General features: G+C 43.5%; 1 protein-coding gene across 7 annotated transcripts in view; it reads left to right on the forward strand.

The window, feature by feature from the left end:
* Positions 1–677: 677 nt before the first annotated feature.
* Positions 678–27,135, forward strand: part of CEP55 (centrosomal protein 55) — a 209,241-nt gene continuing 182,783 nt past the window's right edge. For 3 of the 7 annotated variants that reach the window (XM_069239827.1, XM_069239828.1, XM_069239833.1), the window contains exons 1-2: positions 678–893; positions 21,509–21,582. The gene's annotated coding sequence lies outside the window, so the exon portion shown is untranslated. The remainder of the gene's footprint in view (positions 894–21,508; positions 21,583–27,135) is intronic. The other 4 variants (XM_069239829.1, XM_069239831.1, XM_069239830.1 and 1 more) reach the window with 2 other exon arrangements.

The raw sequence follows: 27,135 nt of genomic DNA on the forward strand, positions 1-27,135 counted from the left end.
ATTAAGAATGGTATCTTCTGTGGTTCCTTAGAATGTAGTGGAAGTGGTACGCCCGGGAGCCTACAGTAGAATGTTAAGAATGTAAGCAGAATGTGAGGACGAGGAGACGGAGTTCGGGAAGCGTTAAATAAAGAACCGCTGAACAAATCATCTGGAATCCGTATTTACTTCATATTTTACAACACGTTTCTATTTCTTTACCCTCGTATGTTCTTTTACACTCCAGATCTCTATTTATTATTTTTGTTTATTTTTACATGTATCTATTTTGGCAAGACACTGTCATGAGACCGTCAGTGCTTTGTAGTCAGTGCGGAGAGCTAGGTAATCATACTGAACCCAATCAGTCTTTTACTGGTGTCCTGCTAGGTGTCACGTTCACTGCAGCGATGGGAGGACATGACGACAGCAGCTCAACTCGGAGCGCTACTGCTTCTGTCTGTTCAAGCCAATGCAGCTTAGGTTTTTCCGTACTTCGGTGGATCTAATGCGGCAAACCTCCGAAGACTGTCGAAGGGCAGAGGATACACGATCACGAGGAAATACCAAAACTATTACACGACACAGGTTTACCTCTTTGGAAACACCTAGTCCGTTTCAAAATGGCTGCGCAAGAGGCGTCGCAGTCCTCTTTCTACTGTCCCACATGAGACTGCCTGACCTCTGCTAGTTTCGGTCGAGACGTAAGAGAAACGGAAGTGACGTCTGAACACATAGCCGCGATATTCAAACAGAGAAGAAGCAGGAAGAGGTGCAAGCGTCGTAAGTGCTGTGTCTGAAAGGGTTGGCACTTCACTGTCTGCAGAGCACTAGCCTGGAGATCGAACTTTTACCCGTAGCCTTCTCCTTTCACATCTTCCTGGTCGAAATTTCCCATTCAAGGCTGATAAAAGGTGAGAGCATCTGCAAACAACATAGGGTATTAGTCTGAGCGTGCACCTGCTGAGCACGTCACACGTCCTTTGCTTGCCTCTACTTTGTATCAAATCCAAAACGTGTTTTGCACTTCAGTCCCGGGGCTGTCCTGGCTGTAGGCGATCCTACAACTTGAGACATTGATTTGCTCACCCCCGACTCCACGGCACACAGTATTACATTCGTTCAGGGGTCTAATGTCACAAATTGCGATGTAGAGATGTGGGAAAGGAACCAAATTCATAGTTAGAGCTGAGACAGTCGAACAAAAGATATTGCCATAAGCCAAGAGGTAAAGCTTGAGCTGCAGCATCGAAATAATTATCTAATCGAATATTCAGATAAGGCCATTTAATGAACTGTTTATAATTCCAAATGGTTTCTTTTTTCTACAATTATGGAGAAATAGTTAGGACTTCCCCGGAATGGCGACTGGCAAGTACGGGATGGCATTACATAAATATTGAGTCAGCACAGATCGCACTCGCATTTTCATTCTTTCTGAATCTGAGGTATAAACACAAGCGCATTCGTTTGTGAGCACTTTTAAACATCGATTTATTCTGTCTCGCCTGTGAGTAAATGCGGGGTAAGACAAAGTGCGCGGTGCGAATTTACACATAACTATCCAATTTCAGTGGTTATTTGGTTTTGTTTCGTAACCGCAACACCATTCAGCTGTTTTTTTCCTGGGAATTTAAGGTGTTTTTCTTAACACATATGTAAAATCTTATTAGCAAAAGAAACTACAACATAACCTTAAAGTTGTTTTAGTGTTTTTTTGTTGTTGGCTTACTATATCCAGCTTCCAAGTTTCTCATTCCACTCTTCCTAAACTCCTGTGTGGTCGTCAATGGGTTCGTGCTTCCTTAACTGCGCAACCAGGGTTGGCTTGAGGACATGATCTGCAGCTAGAACCTACACACTGTGGCAACCCCTGCTACACCTAAATTATGCCAATTGCGCAGGCAACGAGGTGTCTAGCTCTCTCCCATGCTTTGAAAAACTAGGGAAATCTACTTTCAGGTCCTTCAATCTAATGGCAAACATCCATGATGGCCATGCTGTCATAAAACATTCCCATTACCCTCACTTGTTTTTTTTTTTTTTTTTTTAAAGCTTTTTCTTCTTTGGGTCTAGTGTGACATTTGATCTCGGATATAGCACACTACATTAATATGCTTATGGCAGCCTGTATGTAGCATGGATCGATCCATATTTTTTTTGCTCCCTAATTTTAAACTCATTGTATAAATCTGGATGTAAAAAGTCTGCAGGAATTTTTAGGGTTCTATTATTTCTAGAGGATATAAACAACAAAGCAGTAATATCCAGTAGTGAAAATACTTGTAAATGGGAATGGTTTGCATGTGCGGACAGGGGGGCGAGGTGTTGGACCGGAGCGGGAGGGGGGTTTGTAACAAACATGCCCAGCCGCAGACCGATGCTGGGATTAGTTACGATATGTTAAAAAAAAAAGCAAAGAATGAAGTTTCATGCTCACAATGGGCAACACACACATAATGGGGGCAAAGGTTGTTTGAACATACTATTCAATATTTGTGTGTGAAAAAACACTCTTTCGGCACACTAACACCCCATATACCCCTCTTATGTGTACTTTTTAAGGATATTTCTTTTGTATCTATTAATGCTACCCTGGCATAAAGGAACCTGTTAAGATACCGTGCAGTAGCCGATCAGCTTCCCAGCTGAAACTAATACAAGAAATGAAAATGAAAACGAAAGCTGAAATTCTATTGTGTAGTGCCAATGAAGGAACTGTCAGGCACGCTACTAGACAAACTAAACAGTATCTGAGATCTAAGTGACTACGTCCCAGCTCCTTGCTAACACTTTTGCCCGATTACGAGCCATATGGTACTGGCGCAGTAGCAACGTTGTAAACTAAAAAAATTTCTAGCTTTCGCGCTAAGAATTTTTCAATTCTATTAAGGACACGGAGGCGAGGATTATGCTTCTCTTTCCATGCTTTATTTATACACAGCAGCCAATGAACATCATGGAAAAACAAAAAACTACATGACCCAATATCCGTCATGACACGTGGTGAACCATAGAGGAGGAAGCCTATAAAATGTTGAATCACACCAAGTCACTCCTCTTTCTTTGTCCAATTCAAACCAAAAACTAAAATACGCAAAAAGAGCAACCAAAGTCTCAATCCAAAACTTATGAACGACATCCCGTAAGGCAGACAAACTGGCATCCCACTTGACTGGAAGAACGAAACCGCGTCTGATTTCCTTACTTCTCATCATTTCCTAGAATAAATGAAAAAATTCAGGCCATAATAACTGAATAACATAAGAAATACTTATACTACCAAACAAAAGGGTGGGAAAGCACTATCGTACAGTAATTTGCACATCATATCAACAGGTATCATAACATTCCATCATTATGAATATACCGTGCAGTGGGATAATCCTCGCCTCCGTGTCCTTAATAGAATTGAAAAATTCTTAGCGCGAAAGCTAGAATTTTTTTTTATTCTATGTCAGGACCGGAGGCTCAGATTATGCTTGTTCAAAGCTGATTCACAACTACAGAGGCTATATCCACAATAGGTTTATAATAAAAAGTTTTAAACGTAGAAGGTGAAGACCAATCTGCTGCCTTTAAAATGTCCTCCAAACGAGAACCTAAAGCCAAAGACTTTGATGCCATCGCCCCTCTGGCCGAATGTGCACCAAATCTAGAAATATCAATACCTGCTTCACTCAGCAACCAACGCATCCACCTAGCGAGAGTGGCTGATGAAACAGGATGATATGGTTTAACCAGAGAAATTAGTAATTGACCCCCCCATATCAGAACAAAACTCTTCTGTACTTACCTCGTACGCTTTGAGACATTGAACCACACAAAGCTTGGGGTTGTCCACAAAACACGGATAAGTCACAGATTTTAAATTGCATTTAGTTCTACGGGAGATGGAAAAAACAACTCCATCAGGAGAAAAAACTCTCCCCGCCAAATCTAGAGCCCTAACATCTGACACTCTCTTACATGATATTAAACACAATAACATGGTAAGTTTAGCTGATAACTGTTTTCTAGATAAAAATCTATTAGCAGGCCAGGATTCTAAAAACCTAAGAACCACATTAACATCCCAAAGGGACGAATAACATGGTTGCGGGGGGTTAGCTAATCTGATACCCCTCATTAATTTACACACAAGAGGGGATTCACCAATGGGTTTACCTTCTACTGGTAAATGGCCTGCAGAAATAGCGGACCTGTAATTATTAATAGAACGGTACGCCAACCCTGACGCTGCTGAGGAGAGGAAATTTAGGACCAAACAGCTACCTGCTGAAGAAGGATCTGCACTCCTAGAACTGCACCAAGCACTCCATCGCTTCCACGCCGAAGCGTATCTCTTGTGAGTGCTGGCGGACCAGGAACCTGCAATGAAGTCGGAAGACTCCTGCGAAAGTCCTGGGATGACCCATCTCTGCCTGAAAGACGACGCCATGCCATCAGGGACAGCTTGCCTGCCAGAATCACCGGGTGAAACAAGCCCTGAGGGTCCTGGAGGAGATTCTCTCGGAAGGGAAGTAGGATTGGATGATCGCAACTGAGTTCCATTGCTATCGGGAACCACGCTTGCGATCTCCAAAGGGGCGTCACTAACACTAATTCCGCTTGCTGACGTCTGATCTGGGCCAAAACCCTGGGAATCATCAGGAAAGAAGGAAAAGCATAACTCAGCTCCTGAGACCAGTCCTGAAGAAACGCATCCGTCCTCGATGCCTCCGGATCTGGTCTCCAACTGAAAAAACGTTTCATCTGCCGGAGGCGAGATGCGAACAGATCTATCAAAAAAGGACCCCATTTCGCAGACAGAGTCCGGAAAACTCTGGGATGTAACCTCCAATCGCTGAAATCTCTCCGGTGACGAGAGTTCCAGTCTGCCACTAAGTTGCTGGTCCCCGGGAGGTACTCCGCCACCACAGAAATCCTGTGCTGAAGGCAAAAGTGCCAGAATTCCTTGGCTATTTCTGCTAGAATGCGGGAACGAGTCCCCCCCCAGCTTGTTGACATATCTCACTGCCGAGATATTGTCCATGCAAAGAAGAATGCAACAATTCGCTCTGATGGGAGAAAGACTCTTGATTGCAAATGCGCCTGCTAGGAGTTCCAAGCAATTTATGTGGAGATTCAACTCCGAGCTGGACCATCTGCCTCCCGTGGACACTGCACCGCACCGGGCTCCCCAGCCCCAACGACTGGCGTCGGACTCTATCACTACATCCGGGAGAGAGCTGAATATGGCTCTGCCGTTCCAGGCTTCCATATGATCTAGCCACCAATGCATCTCTGCACGTGACTCCTCCGACAGTGGAACCTGATCTGCATAGCTGAGACCCTTCTGAAGATGAGAAATCTTCAAATGCTGAAGGGCTCGGTAATGCAAAGGACCCGGAAAAATCGCCTGAATCGAAAAAGATAGCAGGCCCCCCATCGAGCAATCGCTCTCAAGGAAACAGTCCGTCTGGATAATAGAGACTTCAATTCTCTCTTGATTGACCGGATCTTCCCAGAAGGAAGAATCAGAAGAGACCGCAAAGAGTCTATCTGGAAACCCAGAAAGTCTATCTGATGCGAGGGAATCAATACAGATTTCTGGGCATTGATTATGAAACCCAGACTCTGAAGAAGAGACACCGACCCATTGAGGTGATCCAACAGAAGATCTCGATCTTGAGCCATGATTAGCATGTCGTCTAGGTAGACGATAAGTCTGACCCCTTGGGAGCGAAGGAATTCTACTACTGGCCGCATGACCTTCGTGAAACACCACGGGGCAGATGACAGGCCAAAAGGGAGGACCTTGTACTCGTAACATTCTGTTCCCCAAAAGAACTGAAGGAACCTCCGATGTGGAGGAAAAATAGGAATGGTCAAGTAAGCATCCTTTAGATCTAGGCGAACCAACCAGTCTTCCTCTTGAAGAACATCTCTTAGTAAATGGATCCCTTCCATTTTGAAATGACGATATAGCAAAAAAACGTTGAAGTCTTTTAAATTTAGAACGAGGCGAGATCCGCCCCCTTTCTTTTCTACCAGAAAGACTGGACTGACAAACCCTGAAGGGTGAAGGGGAGCTTTGATAACAGCCCCCTTCTTGAGCAGGGCTGTAATCTCTGCGGAAATAAGATTGTGCTCTAGACGGGAAAAACACCCCTGCCTGGGAAGGCATGTTTGATGAGGAGTCTCGTAAAATTCTAGTTTGAACCCCTAAACGGTCTCTAGGACCCAGGCATCTGAAGAGATAAGATGCCAATTCTCTAGAAAACTCTGAGTTCTGCCCCCCAATATTACTTTTGAACTGAAAATCAAGCTCACCTGTGGCTCCCGAGTCCTGGGAGAAAGATTGTTGTCCTTTCGCTCTTCCTCTGCGGAATCTGCCTCGACCATAACGAGGTCTTGATGGGTAAAAGGTGGATGAGGAATCGTAGCCCTGGAAACCCCCTCTTCCATGTTGGAAGGATCCACGATAGGGGCTTTGCTGATTGAAACGGCCGAAGGCACGCCCTCTGTAGCGTCCGGCCCCTCAAAAAAGTGGACGCAGCACTCTCCGAATGGATCCTTGTGCCTTATCCAGACTGGCGTAGGTGGATACGAACTTAGCCAGTTCCTTCATGAAAGGAGAACCAAAAAGTAAGCCCTGAGCCACAGGCCCAGATTCTGATGCAGCTAAGTCTGCCAGTTTGGGGTCTAGTTTCATCAAGACCGATCTGCGTCGTTCAGACGAAATAGCGCAATTAGCATTGCCCAAGAAGCACAGCGCCCTCTGAGCCCAACCAACTAGAATATCCGGGTTAATGGGATCACCCGATTCCTTGGCTTCAAAGGCCAATTCCAGAATCTTAGTTAACGGACCAGACACATCTAAGAGTTTGTCCTGACATCCACGCCATGCGCGATCGATACCCTTTTTCGGATCCTTGGCTGATTTTTTTGAGGAACGTAACAAGGGTAGGATCTAATTCTGGAGTCTCTGTGACTTTGGAGGGAAAGTCGGGTCTGGGGCACTCAGATCTTAGTCTAGATCGGATATCCTTGTCAAACCCGTGCCTGATGTGGGCTTCTACATAGTCCGCCACCTCAGGGGGTGGCAACCACAGAGAGGATCTGGGGTGCACGATGTCTTCCGGCTCGAAAGTCAACACCTTCGGGGTAGGAGCCTCTTGGTGGTGGGCTTTCTTCTTGCGCTTACGTGGAGGGGCGTCCTGCTCTGAAGAATGACCGGATGAAGCGGAAGAAGATGCTGGAGCATCCACAGCCTTCTTTAGCGATCCCGCATTGTAATCATGCTCTCTAGCCATATTCCTAAGAAGGGATTGGAAATCTGCAGCATGCAGATTAGGTGATTGTTTTGCAGATTGTGTGTCTGCCGACAAAGAAGGGCCTGCTAGGGAGGGGGTGCCCGCGGGCGCTGACCAGGCTTGCTGGTCGACCAAACCCAAGAGGTGATGCTTAAAGGGTTGAATGGCCTGAACTAAGGCCTGATTGACTGAATGACGCATCCCCGCGTCTAAAGCATACACCAAATCCTGGTCAAAAGAGCCAGTATTATCATTAAAATAGTATAAGTCCTCCGCTTGGTCATCATAACCAGCCATACTGACAACAGTAAAAGGTAGCTCCCGAGGAGCAGTATGATCAAACAAATAACAACTAACAAATCAAGGCAATACAAAATATTTTTTTATTTTTTTTTAACTTTTTTAGATGTGGAGGGAGTTGCCCTGATGGGACTTAATGTCCTTGAAACCAGGCCCAGCCTGAATAGAAATTATTACAACCCCAGCGTCCAAGCACTGGGGCGTAGTGGGAGCTGAGCCGATGGAGATGAAAAAGATCTGGGCTTAAGTGCATTAGCACTTGATAAACAGAGGGCAGAGCCTCTCAAATAGTAATAACCTCTAGCAGAGGGGTTAACTGGCGCAGATGCGCAGATTGCAGATGAGGCAGAGCCTCTATAAAGCCCTCAAATGGGGACGATAGAAAACTAAAGTAAATAAATAAACTGAAAACGCGCTCTGGCAAGAGCGCTGTGGAAACCGGAACCGGAGCGAGGGAATTTAAATGTTCAGTTCTCAAAGGAGCGTGAACAATTCAATAGACAACGCTCCGAACGAGCGCTAAGAACAATTGAGGCCCCGAGGGAAGGGACTAATCCGACCGAAACCAGCGCTCGGCAGGAGGTGAAAAGCCGGCGCTGGAATAATGGAGGAATATTGATTTTTTTTTTTTAAGCTCAGCCGAGCGTGAAAAACTAAATTAAACAAACGCTCCCAGCGATCGATACTACACCACTTGAGCCGGCAAGCGCGTGCGGGAAGAGACAAAGCGAGGTCTCGCACGCGCTATTAGAAGAAAAGAAGTTCAAGCAGATCGACGTGGGGCCATAAAACGCGCTCACGGCGAGCGCGGATCGTAAAACCAAAATCTTTTTAAACTAGAGGGAAAACATCTCCACGGCCGTAACTAGGACCGCGCAAAGCGCGAGTCCTGCTCCCTTACTCCCACTCCACTTAATAAAAGCGCTCCTAAGAGCGCTTATAAGGAGGGGAAAAGCCCGCTCCAAACATTATTTAACATACAAATAGTAAGACAAAATCACACTTATCTGGCTGCGAAGCAGCAAAGAAAGAGGAGTGACTTGGTGTGATTCAACATTTTATAGGCTTCCTCCTCTATGGTTCACCACGTGTCATGACGGATATTGGGTCATGTAGTTTTTTGTTTTTCCATGATGTTCATTGGCTGCTGTGTATAAATAAAGCATGGAAAGAGAAGCATAATCTGAGCCTCCGGTCCTGACATAGAATCGGGTACCATGCTTTAAAGCCCCTCCTTCCCCATTGAATTACAAATGAAACCCCACAGAATGAGACATCACTGCACGGAACCAGATTTACCATACCCGCCTAAATACCACACATAATTTCCAGTAATGAGGTGCTTGGTGAAGCATCTTTACCACCTGCTTAAAACAGGTGGACAGTATGGTACGTCAAGGTGAATGGTGGGGGAGGGGGTTCCAGGATGGGATGATGCCCTGCAAAGGGTGGGGGATTACATGCTTCCCAGTGCCTTGCCTGAGAGTGCTGCAGGTGCCGGATCACGGGTACGGGATCAATACAGCGCCTTCCAGTGCAACTTGCTAGCTGGATTTTCCCAGTAAGTAAAATTGGGCCCTGTATTTCTGCACCTGGAAAATCTGGAGTTGGAACACTGCCAATTTATGATTGAGCAGAGAGAAATTCCAAAGAAGAATTCTGGTCAACTCCTAACTGGGGCATTAGTGTGATCGTATCTTACAAGGTTGATAAGTTCTGTACTATACATAATATGAGGTAGTTAATACGATTGTCAGATATGCGTGACAGATATATATCTCTACTGTCTGAGACTTGAGCCTGGTAAGGTCTTTGTAACCAGAGTGACAGCTCTGTTGTCCGAAGTAATTATGTTCTGTGTCAATGGTGGATTGCAAAGCTGCTGAAACTAGGTACTGTAAGGTTTGTGCAACTGTATATTTAATTTTGCAGCCTAAAAGCTGTCACCTATGAGGTATAGCTCTGATTTCCAAACCTTATGCTTGGAGGCTCTATGTAGCGTGAAGGATAGCTCTGTTGTGTGAGTCATAGATGCAGTTTCGAACAGCAGTAAAATATGGACACAATTGTTACTTTAACAGCAGACACTGCCCTTCCCTGTAATTTTTAGTGCATGCTCTTGCATTGCCTGACCACTCTCCACTCCCTAGAGCTACTGTATGGCGAGAGTAGCTCGCTCTAGGGCGTGGAGAACGGTCAGAAAACGCAAGAGCATGCACAAAAAATTACAAGGTCTCAACTTTTAGCTTGAAAACTAGCACTGTTAGCTAAAGCCAAAGCATGAGAATTAAAAAAAAAAAAAAAAAACGTGCCGGATGAAATGCTTGAATTAATCCCACGCTTTTGCTTCCCCTGATCTGTCTCAAGCTAAAACATGTTTGTTCTGTATAACACAATGTGTGTTACCTGATCTTGTGACTTCTGTTGCCTAAAGCTGGATCCTGTTTGTCTGTGTATCCTCAGATATGGCCCTACAGGCAATGCCTGTAACAAAAAGCTCAGTGGAAGCTGTAATATCACCGGACACGGTGGTTCTGATTTATGTGCTCTGATTTTTTGTTGTTGTTGTTACATAATGGCTGAGGGGTGGCGGCTCTGCTATCTTTAGCCTGAACTCTAAATTATATGCAGCCAGCAATGAACTGCCGCCTAAATCATAATCAGCCAAATCTGTGTGTATTTAAGATTTTTCTGCAGGGGAAGCTCAGAGTTATAGAATAATCGTTGTGACAAAGTGAAATCAATTTTTCCTGGCTGTGACTATTTGTAGAAAAGCACTTTCTTGAAATGAATTGAAATAACCAAAGACAGTTTTAAAATTCCTCTAAATTCCCAACTCTCACATTTTAGTTTACATGCATTAAGGGCAAGGAAGTGAGCCAAGTTAATCAATCAAATTGGATTTATATAGTGCTGCTAATTGCCCGATAGGGTATCTAGCACCTGCAGGTCTCTGGAGGCTGGTTTGAACGGCCAGGTCATAAGTGCACTTCGGAAGTCAGGGAGAGAGGAGATAGTGCAGGGAGGCTGTTCCAGGTCTTTGCTGCGATGTAAGGCAGTGTTCTCCGCTTCTGCTTCCATGGAGGCGAAGCATGAGGGCAAGGGAGGTGGATCACAGATTTCTTATTGGTTGATAGCAGTTCAGTCAATGGCTGACGTAGTCGGACCTTGGTAGGTAGGTGGGGCAAAGCTGGCAGCCGTGGATGTACTTGTTAGGGGTCGTAATTAAAAAGAATGAAGTGCTCGCTTGCTATGTCTTGTTTTTTGTTCGCATAATTAGTGTTTTGGGTTAAAATACATATTTAATTTACAAAGTAAAATGTCTCAGTGAGAGGAACATAAACCCATAGAACAAATAGTGTACATTGATAATGTAGTTTTGTTCAGTGCTCTGAACTACAGTGGCAAGGTGTGGTGTGTGTGTTTTTTTTTTTTTTAAGGTCGTGTCAGAAGTAGGACCAATTCCCTCCTGCAGGGAATTGGTCCTACATGGGATAGGAACAAAATGATTACGAAAACCTGTGACCATGACCCTGGGCTATAGGAATTCCACACCCTTGCCTCAGATGTTGGTGCCCTGCTTTTCTCCTCTTCATGAACTAGTGTGCTATACAACCACTTTCCAGATAGCTCACGTGTATAGCAAACATCTTCAAGGCGGTGATTAACTTAGTGAATTGGGTATAAATATACTGAAAACCGGTTTTGTAGCTATAACCTTTGACTGTCTGGCATTCAAGAAAACTGAGAACACAGAGGAAAAGATGACAATGTCAGGAATGTGGTCAAAGCCGGATCTACAACACCATGGCAGACTTTTGAGGGGCACCAACTATTTACCAGGGTGACCCGTTTCTCTTTTACCCTCTTGAAATTAAATGCTTCTCCCAGGAATATTTTGAATTTGCCTGATACTCACATCGACCAAAAAAAGCTTGTCTAAAGCAACTGAAGCAAAATTGATCAAGAGTGATGAGGAGTACTTTAGGAAATCCAACTTTTCTGTGTGTTCAACCCATGTTTTTCTGCTTTTGCAGGATCCTATGTTTTCGCTGGCTTTAGAACTCTGTGCACTTTAACCCTGCTAACCAGAGGTAAAGCACCTGTGCCCCAGTAAATATGGTTACATTGGCTTATTTGTAATTGGTATTTTTAACTTACCTATAAGTCCTTAGTATCTGCCACAAGATGTAGCCAGGGTCTGGAAGTTAAATGCCACTAGTGGATTGCAGCACCTATTGTGCCATCCCCTTCAGTGACAGTGCAAGCATGACTTCAGTCCTACCCAGGGTAGCCTGACTATAGTAGTGTAAACACTGCAAATTCAACCTGTCAACATAAATCCATAAGCTCATTTTACAGGTTAAAATCTCCCTTTCAAATAATGTCAGGGCTGGAAAAATCCACTTTGATTGGCAATCTTATTTGATCAGGTCGAGCTATTTTTAGTACTTACTAGTCCCTTAAGTTGACACTGAACAGGTGTTCTGTTCAGTTGAAAAGTGGAGGGGCAATAAAAGATACCTTTAAATCTTGTTCTTAAGTCACATGTGCCCTGTGTTCACAGACGGAGGTCAAAAGTCAGTTTTTCTTACAATTAATTTTCCTTCTGACTGCAGAGTTCCAGGACCTTGTAAGGTGAACTGTGTAACCTGCTGCTTAGAATGTAAAATAAAAGGATCTAGGGTGTTGTCATTTAAATGTTGTATGTTAGGAAAAACCTAAGTCAACTGTGCAAACATTTCAAAATATATTTCAGTAGTTGTGAAAGCCCTTTTTTACATTTCTGTGTGATGAAAACATATTTTAATAGAAAGAAAACAAATCAGAATACTTTACGTGTTGATGTGCACAGGATATGTTTTCTGAAACCCAATTTTCAAAGATTGTTAATACACTATATATTTTTATAAGGAAAGCTGCAAGTTAGTGAAGAGGTTTTAGACATTTCTTGGAACGTTACTGTGTTTAGATGACAGTATGTTACCACATCACGGTTTAGTAATATATTTATTAAAACTGAGTGTTTAAACAAACTGAGAAACACTCCTTCCCTGATGGCAAAGTTGTTAGTAAACCAAAAGAAGTCCTAGGTTATGTGAGCTAGACGTCATGGGTATGTGAGCTAGATTCTTGTGATGCATGCAGCAAACTTTAGTCCACTTAATCAAACAAAATTATTATTTTTTGTACTGCAGAAATGCTGATCGCACATATTTGAAGGTCCAATCAGATGTGAGAATGAAGAAAAAGGCAATTCTATAAAATATTTGCCTAGTATCACACAATTGGAGACCCATTTACGGGTCAAGTACATTACAGTTAGGTCGAGTAGATTATTTAAGTTACTCGACCTGCAGGTCTTGTAACATTTTAATGATTTTTTGAGCCCTGTAAGTCATCCCTTTTGTAGGCCTTGTATTCTACAACGCAGGGTGCATACTATTCAAAAGCAGGACCTATAGAAAATAAATGTTAACATGTCCTTGCAGTGACCAGCACCTAAAATCTATTCTTCGCCATGGCAGGCCTAACTGTCCTATCTGGAATGTTATTTAGATGCTTCAAAAGCTAACAGATCACAAAATAAGTGACACAGCAATAGCTTTTAGGGCAATTACAGAGGAATTGGAAGTAAATGATCCATGATGAGGAGATAACCTGGAATTTAAATATTTTACTTTTATGTCAGCTAGAAAGAAGACTGCATCATGATAGAGCATTTTACTGCACATTCCTCTGACCATGTAGGAGTTTTTCTACTCATTAAACACTGTCCTTCAATTGCTGCTAGTCGAACTCAGTGGGAACTAGGTCAGTCTGAGGATTTTTTCATTTTTTCTTTGACGTCTGTTTAAACGAAAAAAAAAAAGAAAAAAATACAGCTTCTTCTAAGGTAACCTTCTTCTGAGATTCATTAAAAGCACCAATCAAGAAGTCATCTGAACTACTATTCACTCTAAATGAAAACATGAAAGAATTGGCCAGTAGGTCTGGCTTTATTTTTAAAGAGGATTGCGTATTAGTAATTATAGTATTGTTTGTGTGGTTATGCAGATTAGTGTGTCAGTGAATGAGAATTAGTTAAAAGGTGAATGAGTGAGCAAGTTCCTGAATTGATGAACAAACTGGGCCTTATATGACCTGGATGAATGAATGACCAGGTGAGTGTACCTGGATAAATTAATGCATAGACAGGAGAGAGCCATTACTGATTTCTGAGGTAAACTAGCATACTATATAGCTTGGAGCATAAACCAGTAATTGCTTCCACTCTAGTGCAAATACTAGATGATTAGTTACAGTAGGTTTCTGAATGGCACAGTTGCGGAATGTAGGTGTTTTGGACTGGACTCTGTCTGCAAAGAGGTTAGAAAACAAATTGTACTGGTTAAATAATATACCCACTGAAACCAATACACCTTTTAAACAGCAATCAAAAGGTGCTAAAAGGAACTATCCTTTTTTTAGGAAATGCTGCAGTGTAGAAACTGAATAAACGCTAAAAAAACAATTAATATTCAGATGGATCTCTTAGAAAGACTTTGTAAATGGTCAACAGAAGTTTCCACTAGAGACCAATACAGCTTTTGCTTACACCCTCACCTTTAAATCTCAATGGGTGTGTGGCCTGGGTTGTAGGTCTACCCTGCAACTTTTTTTTTCTGGAGCGTCTCAATTGTCTAAACTGATGATATTTCCCCGTCTTTGCTCACTAAAAGATGGCAAACCTTTTATTTTGAAAGTAAGGAGCAGTTGCTTTTCCTCTCCCAGCTATTATAATTGTTCCCAATTATAAATGAGCGCAGCTGACCAGAGTGAATACATTTATGATAGTCATGAGTAAAATATGACACTAAGGGAGCAATATGCAACAATGTGATGAGTCGTGTGGGAGGAGTAGGGTATAGGGTAACTCTTAGCTGCCCATCTTAAAACTACATATAAGTGGGAACACGAGCCAGTCTTCATCTTTGGGTGTCATCCTATAGACCGTAAACATTGCAAGGCCAATGTGTTTTTCTCTCCCGTTGCTGAACTTGTAGGTACTTTAAAACGAATTGCTCCCACTTAGCTGCAACTATGAGTTGACCTGTTGTTCTGCTTTACTTCAGACCAAGAGGAAACAAAGTGAAAACAATGCAGCACTCTTAGTCTGAGTAATGAATTTATCAAGGCACTTGCCAAGTTTCATAAACTAAAAGAATAATGTGACCTTTTATTTCAAATGCAGCAACACGTGTGCAGTTCTTATAATTATCACAACAGCAGGATAATAATGATCAAAGAAACCAAGAAAATTCTATGCTTCAATGAAAATATATATATATATATATATATATATATATATATATATATATGCTACATCTTCATGCGTGCACACCGCAAAGCTAAAAATAAGAATTAAAAATGCATCACCATATGGCTTGACTCGGACCTCATCCTTTGTAGGCCAACTTTAGGTTGTGGAACCCTGGAAAACCTAAACAAGAGGGAGACCACCCTCAGTGGGATTTATTCTCTGGGCAATGTGTCAGTTCCTAGATTAGTTCATTCTTCTCCCAGTTGTCAAGCTTCCCCACCTTATATACTTTAAACAAACTTTAGAAGAATGTTCTAGAAACCCCCCTCCCATCAAGTAAGTTGTTGTTCAAATGCTGGCCATTCCAGGTCAATGTTGAAAGAACACGCTAGAGACTGGTCAGATCCAAAGGTGTACTTCCAAGACCGAGCTGTACCCTGCTCTGCCATAAACATTCTCAGCTTGTTACATCTTTATCTACATTTCTCCCCCATGTTATGTTCCCGTCCTTGGTGAGAAAAAAAGCGAAAACACGTTAAGCTGTCCGTGGAAAAATACTTGCACCACCAATGTGGCGGCGTTTGATGCTACACTAAGCACAAAATGGAGCCAGTGGTCAGGATGGAGACAGTTTTTAAATGCAGATAGCCTTACATCTGTCATAATAGGTTTATTTGGGCATTGGACCTTTTAGGCCCTCAGGTTACAAAAGTAGAAGCTCTAGTGGTTAAATAACATACCTATTGAAATCAATACATACCTTAGAAGTCAATTAAAAACAAAAAATATATATATATTTCTCAGTAACCCAGATGCCACAATGTACCAATTTTATCAAATACAGAAAATTAGCACCCCCTTGGTTCTGAGGAAATATTTTGTAGCTGATCAAGTGGAGTCCCTACAGGGAAATTCAGGACATGGTAAGGTTTAAGACTGCAGACCAGTTTATCCATCTTTGCATTTTTTTAAGTACCAAACCCCAATTATACACACAGATCAGTGACATGAAAATAACATAACTTTCTTCATGATCACTAAGGACCTGGATCCTTTGAGGTGTAACTGTTTGCAGGTAGAAATGAAAAACATTTAGAGACCATTCTGGGTACAGGGAGCTTTTCTCCAACTACCATACAAAACTAAAGAGTTTAATAAATAAAAATGTGCAGATGGACATGCTAAGGAGGAGGAATGCAGGTACATTTGGCAAATGTGTGCTGTTTATTAAGCATTACCTACTAGTAACAACCACAATCCGTGCAATTGAGGAATAAAATGACACACAAAGGAAAAGGGAAGAAAAAGAGATGAGAGAGCTGGTAAGAGACGTATAGGAGAAGAGATGCAGAGGACAAAGATAAAGAAAAAGTCAAGGAATTATATTGGTGTCCCTTCTTTCTCTGCGTCTCAGTAACTCCTACAAGAGATATAGAAATAGTTCCAAATATTTGAGAAGAGGATTATTTACTATTCAAGCTCAACTCGTCAAATATTTGGGGAAAGTGTGTGTTTGTGTGCATTGCCATATTTTCTGCAACCAGGGAGACAATACAGCCCTACCAGTTCAAATACGTAAACACATACTGTCGTGCACACCACCAGCCTCAAACTGTTGACAGTGGGAGTTACATAATTAAGCATGCCTGCTTGACTATTGACACTTTGTGTACAAAAAACGCATGGTGTATGGGTGGGACATTGAGTGTGAACAATCATATTTGTCTACTGGCCTATTCTCACTTGAGAATGAAACCTTACTGGTGACTTTTTAGCCAAAACATGTTTCAAAGCTGACAGGCCTTAAATCCGTAAATTTTGCAAACCTTGGGGGTTGGTGAGACTTTACTCTGGGGATGGAAGGTAGCTTTGACCTGCACTAGGGATGGGGCTGTGTCACGCCTTACAACATGATATGGCGCTTGCCCTTTGAGCACAACAACAACAAGTTAATTGATTGAATGTTTTAATTAATCTCCGGTACTGGTAATCGCTCAGTCTGAAATCCAGTCTGACGTTTTTTGACCGTACAAAGAGTGCAAATTAATACTGACTCTGCTACTTAGGAGAACAGTCCATCCGATACTGTCCGGTGATGGCCTCTTCAGAATGGACCGCACACACCACTAATTTCACTCTCCTTGGGGCTCATCAGTCTGGTTTAGCTTCAGTCCTGTGGCACAGTGAGCACAGGACCCAGATCGGAGCATACCTGTCACACTTAGGGATTCAGCTGCAACAACAACAAGGCGATGAATGGGATGTTTGGATTAATCTCACACAGGCAATCGCTCAGGGCAGCTTTCCAGTCCATTCTTTTTCATCCACCATGGTGTTGTAGTCAAAGGCCCGCCCTGCGACTTCCACTAACCCTTGCCATCAGGGTAGCCGTCACCTTAGAGATATTGTTGAGGGAGACTTTCTTTACATATGTATATATAAGTAGAAGACCTCTTGGAATGGTGTTATTTGAAGAAGCCATTTAGTGAAAACACGGACTCGTTCTAAAAAAGTTATCAGCCTATATGTATTTTGGGGTGCTTAACACCATTGTTTTTTAATATACAAAAATATATTTTTTTCAAATTTTTACACATCACAGCAGCATTTTTCTTATGTATGAAATAAAACAAAGAGAAGAAATTTCAGTTTTATGCAAGTGCAGCAAACGGTACCGACAGACACACCTGCCAATCGCTTTGGCTAGATACACATAAATCTGAGGCGATTGTTCTGCTACATTAGCTTCTGTCTCTGTTGAAGTGATTGCTTGCAGCCCCGTACAGATGCACTTGTTTTTCCCAATTTCAGCTGTTGGAGCAGTTTAAGTCACTGTAATGTAGCCATTCCCAAACCAGCCATGGAGTGGACAATTGGATCAAGAAAAGCAGTTTCATGGTAGCTCGGCTGCACACCATAAGGAGAGAAATACACATGCCCACCTAGGTGGACTCTTGCTATTCAGCTCGTGTACGGGGCTAAATGCCATCACTCACAAAGCTGATACCAGTGACAGTCCTAGAGTGAGCCAAGTGTGAACGAGCTATGGCAACCGAGCCAATGGTGGGCTCATCCGTTGTATTATACTGTTCTGTGGTCTGACCCAATTTGTGAATAAAACTGTAATTAACCAATGACTTAAGTGGGCTGACCTAAAACCAATTCTGTAAGTGAGATTCAGTATTATGTGTTTTTTTTAATGTAAAACTGTATTTAAATATAAGCATTGAGAAAGAATCTGGAAACATAGGTTTAAGACGGATGAAATATTTTTAGCAGCCGTTCTTTAGAAGAGTTCAACCAACTTGTGTTTGCTAGTTCTGTTTTAAGGGATCTTATTTTCCAATAGGAGCTAACAAACTCCAGGGTAATTGGCCAGAACGCCTATGAGGAGAACGAAGGAGCAGGTTGTTCCTTTGCATATGTCATATGGGAGAAACCAGCAAGAAATATGATGACTAATATCTGAGATGGAGGAAACCCTTGCAATCAAACGAGAATTAATCATGTTTTCAAAGATCACTACTCTGATGTATAATCTGCTGATTCTGAAAGCAGTGCAATACTTTTTGTCTAACTCTGCAATAACGTGATGGGAACAGAATGCTCAAAATTGGATCACAAAGTACTGGTAGGCAAGTAGCGAAAGTAATTACTTCATCTCCAAGGCCTGTGGTGAAAATCTTCTTCATACAGAGAGGTATACCACTTTTTCATTCTTAACAATTCTATTGTTACCATTATTGTTTTACTGTATATTTAATAGTGGAATTATTCCAGTGTCTTTTAAAATTGGCATCCTTATCAGTTTCCTAAAACCAAAGAGATCTCTCTTCATTCCAGCATCATATTACCCTATCACATTATTTAAAAAATGTTACAAGATATTTTCTTCCAGTCTGTTATACAGACTAGACGGTGTTTGTACTTGGGCAGTATTTGCTTTCCAATACTTCCTACATGGCAGAGACTAGATTTATTCACAACTTTGAAGAAACATGCAGCAAACATTTTTGATGCTGAAAAGGCCTCTGAACTCACCTACCCCAAGGATCCTTGCTCAGCCTCATGCTATTTAATGTCTACATAGCACTGCTTGGCATCGTGTCAACATCATTTCCTATGCCTACAACACCCAGTTCATCCTCTACCTCTCTGACAAAACAGCCCCAACACCTGTATGAAGTTTACCACCCGCATGCCTTAAGTTTCCAGTTTTATGAAGACCAACTGCCTAAAGTTCAGCTCCTACAAGACAGGCGGCATTCTTCAGGAAAAGACACCTCGCTGTGGACCTAAGCCTGGTGGCCTGCTGAGCTAGGCCCAACACCTAACCCATCTAACCAAGTCAGGCACCTCTAAATCAAAGTAGATGACCAACTTTAGGTGACCAACCAGATAACACATCTGCTTCCTCCTGCTTCTTCACCCTCATGCTTCTCAGAAAAGCCTTTAGATGTCTTCTTCTCAACTCCCGTAGACCTGTCACACATGCCCTGGTGTTCAGCAAGCTGGACAACAGGAACTTACTCTATGGAACTTACCTCGGGCAACATTTCTTCCGTGACCAATGGTGTCCCATTTTCACTAGCTTTATTGGTGAACAATAAGCCCTGTGGGTTGTAAAAAGATGCTTTCTCCTAAGTGTTGCAGATTTCACAGTAGACCAAAGCATAGACAATTATACTTGCCACATAAGGGAGACATCCAGCAAAGGCAATTCCGTACTCCACAGCTTTTCTGCTAGCTCTGAATGCCTATCCTCAGACTGCACCGGGGCCCATTACCATTTAGTGACCTCCTTCTTTATTCGTTTCACGGCTAAAAGGTCCTCATCCCTTTCTTTGCTGGGGCCTACTACAGGTTCGCTCTGGAACCAACTGGCGATTTGAAGATATTTAAATCTTGAGAGGGAACTAGTCGTGTGAACGCTGAATTTTTACTAATAAATATTCATGTACTCTGAATGTTGAATCTGCATAGAAAATGAATTGATATAGAAAATAATGCACAACTTGGAAAATGTGCCTACTTGAGTGGCCGTCACTAAAAACGAAGTGTCCTTATTAATCGCTTATTAAAATGAAATGATGTGCTCATGTTTAGATTAATGTAGTTGTATGTTATATTAATGATTATTTATTATGTATTTGCTTTATTAAGTTGTGGGCCTTAAGTTAGCAAGGTCTTTGGCCTAGTTGTACAGCCTCATGTTAAGTTGCATCGTTTGAATACTTCACATAAAATGGCTGTTTAGAGAAATGAATACTTGTATTGTTTCACTGAGTTGACCAAACACTAGTTCCCATGAGTACTGCATGCTAGAATATGCTGTATTAGTTAACGTTACAATGTAAAATGTTGTGTGTGAGAAAGTGATGTTCCCAGAAGCTAGTAATGGATGCACTGAATGAAGAACAGAGAGATACAAAATTGTCACCTGCCAAGTCTGACGATGGGAACAGGAGAAGAGGAGCCAATCATTGACATGTGAAAGACAGATTTGTTATATCTTAGATTTGAAGTTCTAGTTTAATTGGCCTAAATGTAAACGTACGATTCTTTGACCAATAGCAACATGGGAAGAATTTGAGATGATTTTAACTTAGCCCGACTACACCGAGAGGTGCTGATTTTTTGTAATCCCTTTACCGAGAAGCGCGCCATTCCGTTCATTCGCATCTTTCAGGCTTATTCCCATTTTCTTTCTCCATCGATGCGGTGTTCTCGCCTTGATCTCTTTTATTTAGAGAATTCTATCTTTAACTGTATTGCTTAAACATTGATGCTGAATGCTGATCCTTGGGCTATGCTTTGTCAATGGTTCGGATATCTTAAGGTCCCAGATTCTGAACCAATCCCCATTTATGGTCTGTGGCTGATGCTGACCGAATAGATGTGCAATTGATGAAGACAGTTGCAGCTTGCTGATCCATACCGAGGAGAGGTATTAATCAAATGTTATTGTTTGATGTAATTTGTTCTTTGTTCCTAGGTACCACCGGCTAATTTTGATATAGCTATAGCTAGAGATTTTTTTTTTCAAATTTGTGTTGGCTAAATTGTTTTGCATGAAGCCAAAACATGCTATTCTAATCAGGTTAGCTAAGAGACCCACAGAAAATGTTTGCTAATTATCAACAGTTGATGTTGTTTCTTTGCTGAATCTAAATGTATGCTATCTCTATTGCGCAGTTATTCTTGCTGTTGATTTGTACTGTAATTCTAGAATGTGTAGTGATCCATGCTTTGATTAAATTGAGATTCTTCAGAAGATTTGGTCAACCAGTGTTGTTTCTGTATGTATATCATCTGATTTTGAGACTGTTATGTGGTTTTAGCATTGTTAACGTAGAGAAATAAACTTTCTAACTTTGACATAAAGGTCTGGTTATTCATGGCCAAAGGGGGGGTCATGGTGCGTGGAATTGACTCCAAAGATTATTGATATTGGTATTGAAATTGAGTCATGTGGTGGGATTTACTCTAAGCACAGTCGAAAGGTCCATCCAATCTCCAACGCGTCCCCTTATAAATTAAGGATAAGAAACCAAATAAGGTGAGACGCGCTAACAGTTGTAAGTCTAATCCATGTGTCCCACAAAATCAAAGCGTCTCCTTCTCACAGGTGACCCCAGCTGGATATGTCTGCCTTTAGCAGTGGAGAAGACGACAAGTCTTGAAAACACAACAGAGTTCCAGGTGAGGTCCATATGGGAGCCGAGGCGCCATAATATGGAATGGCAAGAGTTTTTCCTCTATAATACCATGTCTCACAAGCCAATTCCTGGACCCTGAAACAAATCTTATTACAATATTTGGGCTGGCTGAATTTAAACAAGAGATCTACTGTTAGTGTTGAGTAGTGTGGGGGCCGGTGGATTGAATAATCTTTACCTAGTAATGCCTGCAATTTTTTTTTTTTAACTGGAATGCCCTACAGTAAGACTGAAAATTCCGGTAATGCAATTCCTCCACACGCTTTCTTTCTGTGAAGCTTTTTCCATGCAGTCCTCGCACTTTTGTTAGACCAAATTAAAACTGGTAAATTCCCCCTGTAACTTTTTAAACCATTCTGCTTTAAAAAGGAGAGGCATGAATTAAAAATGAAGGTGAAATTGGGGAGAATTGACATAATAATCAGATTTGTTTTTCCCAGCAATGATAATGGAAGATGTGACCAAGACCAGAGAAGTTTTCTACTCTAATAGTCTATATAAGTTAAACAGTAATGGAGAAAGCAGGCATCCGTGACGGGTACCTCTTCCAATTTTAAACTGCTGGGACAAATTCCCGTTTACCAGTGCCCTTGCAACTGGTCTTAATTGCTTCAAATTATCGCCTACACCATTACCTATCAAAGACCTTAAGCTCCTTAATATGAGTTTTAAAGGCTGGCTGGGTAACAAGGTCCCCCGTCCTTATCCAGAGCGTTGTATGCTTCTGACAACTTATGCTCTAATATCTTAACTATGTTGGTCCTCTTCTTCTTCTTTCTTTTTTTTTTTTTTTTTTTTTTTTTCCTTCTAAATGTGGCAATGGAAGTCAGCCTCCCACTAATAAAGGCGTTATATTCATCCCATACCACATAAATAGGGGAAGAATCTATATTATCCTTAAAAAAAGCTCTAACATAATATGTTTCAGTTGCGGAACTACATCCACCTCACTCAATAGGGATCTATCAAAAGTTCATCTGGAGGAGAGGAGGGGACTCCCAGATGCAATTCCAGTTGCACAGCAGCATGATCGGACAGGTGTGCTGGGAAATGACCTAGTGACTTAACCTTATTTCTCACCTCACATCAATAAGGCCCATCTCCATCATCCTAAAAAGGCATTCACGCATCTTCAGGATATTAGCTGCTGGTCTAGTGGCAGATTTTTCTAACGTGATCTATTAAAACGTTAAAATCGCCGGCCATAATTATTTGATTCTCACTTTATATCAAATATGAATATAACTCTGAGAGAGGCATAGGGTCATAAAGATTAGGACCGCAATATACTACAAATGTATATCTCATGCCAAATATTTTCGCATTAATGCTAAACCACCTCAGAATTTTTATTTAAAACAGCCTCCCCTTCACATTACAATTTTAGTCTGAACCCACGAACTGTCTAACCAAACTCTGAGATTTTAGTACGGCCTTCAACTCTCCCAATCGTAAGTGAGTTTCTTGCAAAAAAATAACATCAACATCCAATAGGTTTAAATATTCAAACACGCTCTTTCTTCTGCCTTCTACCCTAAGACCATTGACATTCCAGGTTAAAATCCTCAGACTACAATCTTTCCCTATTCTCTTAATTATGCGCTATTACCTTAAGTACTGCCCTCGCAGCATCATTATACTCGTCATGATTGAAGACTGAGATTTTTTTTCCCTCCCACATGCTCCCCACCATGTGTCTAACCCTCGCCCTATCCACCCAATCTTGTATGTCATACTCTTGAAATATCCAGAAATCCTCCTTACCCTACCTACCCTTCCCTCCCTGGGGAACCCTCCCGTTATCAAAGATGGGTACATACCTAGACCCCTGGGTGTCCACCTCCCAGATGCAGCTAGTCCTGTGATTTAATCAGTTTTTTTCTGATGGATACAACTACCTGTGGATTCCTCACCTAATGAATTCTCCCCATGCGTAGCATTCGACGGAAACTTCTCTCTAGCTCTGCACGTCGGCGAGGACGTCACAGTTGCCCGCCTCCACGCGGCTCCCCCTGACGTCATCGTGGCTATAAGAGGCCCTCGCTGCCGTGCTGACGTCGGTTCCCTTTTTTTATCCGTGCCTTCGATAACGGTTACTTTTCTGGCTACCTGTATCGTTCACTCTTCAGAAGGGATACTTTGTGTTTTTTCTCGATGTCTGCTCCAAAGAAATCGGGTTTTAAGCCCTGCAGGGAGTGTGGAGGTCGGATGTCGGTGACTAATCCTCACAACGACTGCCTTTGGTGCCTCAGTTCGGATCACGACGTCCAAGATTACGGCTCCTGTCAGAAGATGAATCCGAAGCCGTTGAAGGAGCGTGAGGCTAAGCTATTTTTAGCTAAGTCAAAGAAGGAGAGGAAGCGGCACCATGGAACGGCTTCACCGTGACTCTCGGCGTCGGTCCAGGAGTTGGTCGGAGTCGAGGTCTCCGTTGACTCAGCGCCGTAAGTCTTGGGAAGTGAGTCCGACGGTGTCCCCACAGCCAGTGACTCCGCAGACGTCCCCGGTGACGTCAGTCTTCGAGGTTGTTGAGCCTCAAAGTCACCTGGCTTCTCCGGCACATCCAGACACGCAAGAGTCCAGCCCGGCTCCTCAAGGCTATCCTTCGTTCCCGGCTCCGGGGACGGATCCGGCGGCATTTCTCAATGCCATGTTTGCCATATTCCAAAATATGGCTCCGGGAGGTGGTGCGCTGGCTGTCCCCACCGGTCCCCTGGCATTCAATCTCGGCGTTTTGGCTCCATACAGGCCAACGCCGTTTATGAAGTTCTGTCCAGCTGGAGACTCTAGCTAGGTGCCTCTGCCAGCGGCGCAGCCGTCGAGGGAGAGACCTTCGATGCCATTGTTGGAGGAGATGGACCATAGAGGCCGTATGGCGTCGTCGGATGCAGGTGCTTTGTCCATGGTGCCGGGGGATCCATCTGTGGCGTTGGGTGGATCCGGAGATCCTGTCATGACGCCTTCCCGGCGCCATTCACCGACGTCGTTGCACTCCATGCCAGGGCTGGAGGACAAGTTGAGATCCAGGCGGAAGGCCCTCAGGTTGCTGGAAGATAGGGAATACCAGCAACAATTCCTTGAAGAGGGGGAGATCGCTGATCCCCAAAGTGAGTTCCCAGGACTGGATACAGCAAGTGGGCTTGATACTTCCCCAGAATGAGATCTGGCCTCCCCAGGAGAATATACAGAGGAGGCAGCCACCTTCCACTCAGTAATTAGAAAGACTGCAACTTTTTTGGAACTTCCCTTACCTACAGCTCAGGTTAAAACCAACCTGTTGGCGGAAGTTCTGCACCCTGCTACAGCCATGGCGGATCCTCTTTTCCCATTTAATGAGGCTCTTATGGAACCAATCGAAGAGGTGTGGAAGAAGCCTGTCACCTCTTCAGCTGTCAGTAGGTCAGTGGCCAGGCATTATAGGTCTGCACCGGGGGACCCGGATTTTTTGTCTACGCATCCTTCGCCAGAGCGTCTGGTAGTGCAGGCATCCTGTTCTTCACAGTCTGCCCCTGGTTCTTTTCCAGGAGTTCCATTTGACCGGGAATCCAAGCGCATGGAACAATTGGCCAAGAAAGTGTTTCGTCGTGTAGCATGGCGATAAAATCTGCCAACGCTACTTGTATTCTTGGCAGGTACATACATGCTATAATGGATGTGGCAAAGACTGTTCTTCCGGACATGCCCTAGGACTTGCATAGCCTACTCTTGGATACTCAGGCGGCGGCTACGCAAGTCATTCAGTCAGGGCTGGCTACCACGGACTCTGTTGCAAGAGCCATGGGGAATTCAGTTGCTACCAGGCGTAATGCGTGGCTGCGCACTTCTGGTTTTTCTTCGGACATCCGGGCCACGTTGTTGGATTTGCCTTTTGAGGGGGCAAAACTATTTGGATCTAAAGCGGGCTCTGCGCTAGAGCGCTTTAAGGAATGTAGGGCCATAGCTAGGTCACTGGGTCTGCAGGCTGCTTCCGCCCCGTTTCGATAATTCAGGCGGCTGCAAGTATTTGGAAGAGGAGCTTTCTTTCGTGGGAGGTCGCAGCAGCCGGGGAAGCAGTCTTCGAGCCTCCCTTATCGATCGCTTAGGGGTGGGGTTGGTCCACACTAGAGGGGCCACCCAGCAGCAGCAGCAGCACCCTTCCTCTTCCTCTGGAGGGTTGCCACAAGGAAAGCAGCCCTGGTCCTCTTGCGATCGTCTCCCATGTCTCTCCGGTAGGGGGAGGCTTTCTCTTTTTCGTCCCATGTGGGAGTCCATAACATCAGATTCCTGGGTCATCCGTGTGGTGAGAAAAGGTTATGCTCTTCCCTTTCGGGAGATTCCTCCTCCCTTCCCTCCGCGTCCTTCCTTTTGTTCACAAGATCATCTCCTGTTGCTAGAACAGGAGGTTCTCTCCCTGTTGTTGAAGGGCGCAGTAGAGTTGGTTCCCGAGCAGGAGAAGGGTCAGGGGTGCTATTCCAGGTACTTTCTGATTCCCAAAAAGGATGGTCGTCTGAAACCTATCTTGGACCTGAGGGTTTTGAATTGGTTCCTCAAACAGGAGAAATTCAAAATGCTGACTCCAGCACAGGTGCTTTTGGCGTTGAACGAGGAGGATTGGATGGTGTCGGTCGACTTGCAGGATGCTTATTTTCACATTCCCATTCTCAAGTCGCACAGGAAGTATCTCCGGTTTGTGGTAGGATCGCAGCACTACCAGTTTGCGGTCCTTCCTTTTTGTCTTACTTCCGCACCTCAGGCCTTCACAAAGGTGATGGCGGTTGTTGCAACACACCTCCGGAGGAAAGGGGTAGCAGTATTCCCGTTACCTGGACGATTGGTTGATCAAAGCCGAGTCTCCGGGGCTTGTGTTGCATCATCTGCAGCTGGCAACCCAGTTGTTGTTCAGTCTGGGTTTTTCAATAAATGTGCCCAAGCTTCACCTAGAGCCCTCTCAACGCCTCCTGTTTATAGGGGCAGTACTGGACACAACATTAAATCAGGCCTTTCCTCCGCCACAGCGAATACAGGACATTCAGGTGTTGATTCCGATGTTTCAAGAAGGAGCGGTAGTTCCAGTCCTCAAGGTCCTTCGTCTGCTCGGCCTGTTCGCTTCTTGCATTCTGTTGGTCACTCATGCACGCTGGCATATGAGGCCTCTTCAGTGGTGCCTCCGCAGGCAGTGGTTTCAACACAGAGGAGATCTCGGGGAGTTGATAAAGATCTCCAGAGACACTGCGGATCTCCGATGGTGGGCTGCGGACGGCAACCTTTCTCAAGGAAAGCCGTCTTCGCTGCCAACTCCGGTGAACACGGTGATAACGGATGCCTCCACCTTAGGGTGGGGAGTTCATCTGGGGGATCTGGAGATCAAGGGTCGTTGGTCTCAAGTAGAGCAGATGTTTCATATCAGTCTGCTGGAACTGCGGGCGATTTGTTTGGCCCTCAAGGCCTTCCTCCCTTCCCTTCGCGGTCAGTCGGTTCAGATCCTAACGGAGAACACGACTGCAATGTGGTATATCAACAAGCAGGTGGGTGTAGGGTTGTACCTTCTTTGCAGAGA

Source organism: Pleurodeles waltl, chromosome 6 (genome assembly GCF_031143425.1).
Source record: "Pleurodeles waltl isolate 20211129_DDA chromosome 6, aPleWal1.hap1.20221129, whole genome shotgun sequence".
NCBI classification, from domain to species: domain Eukaryota; kingdom Metazoa; phylum Chordata; class Amphibia; order Caudata; family Salamandridae; genus Pleurodeles; species Pleurodeles waltl.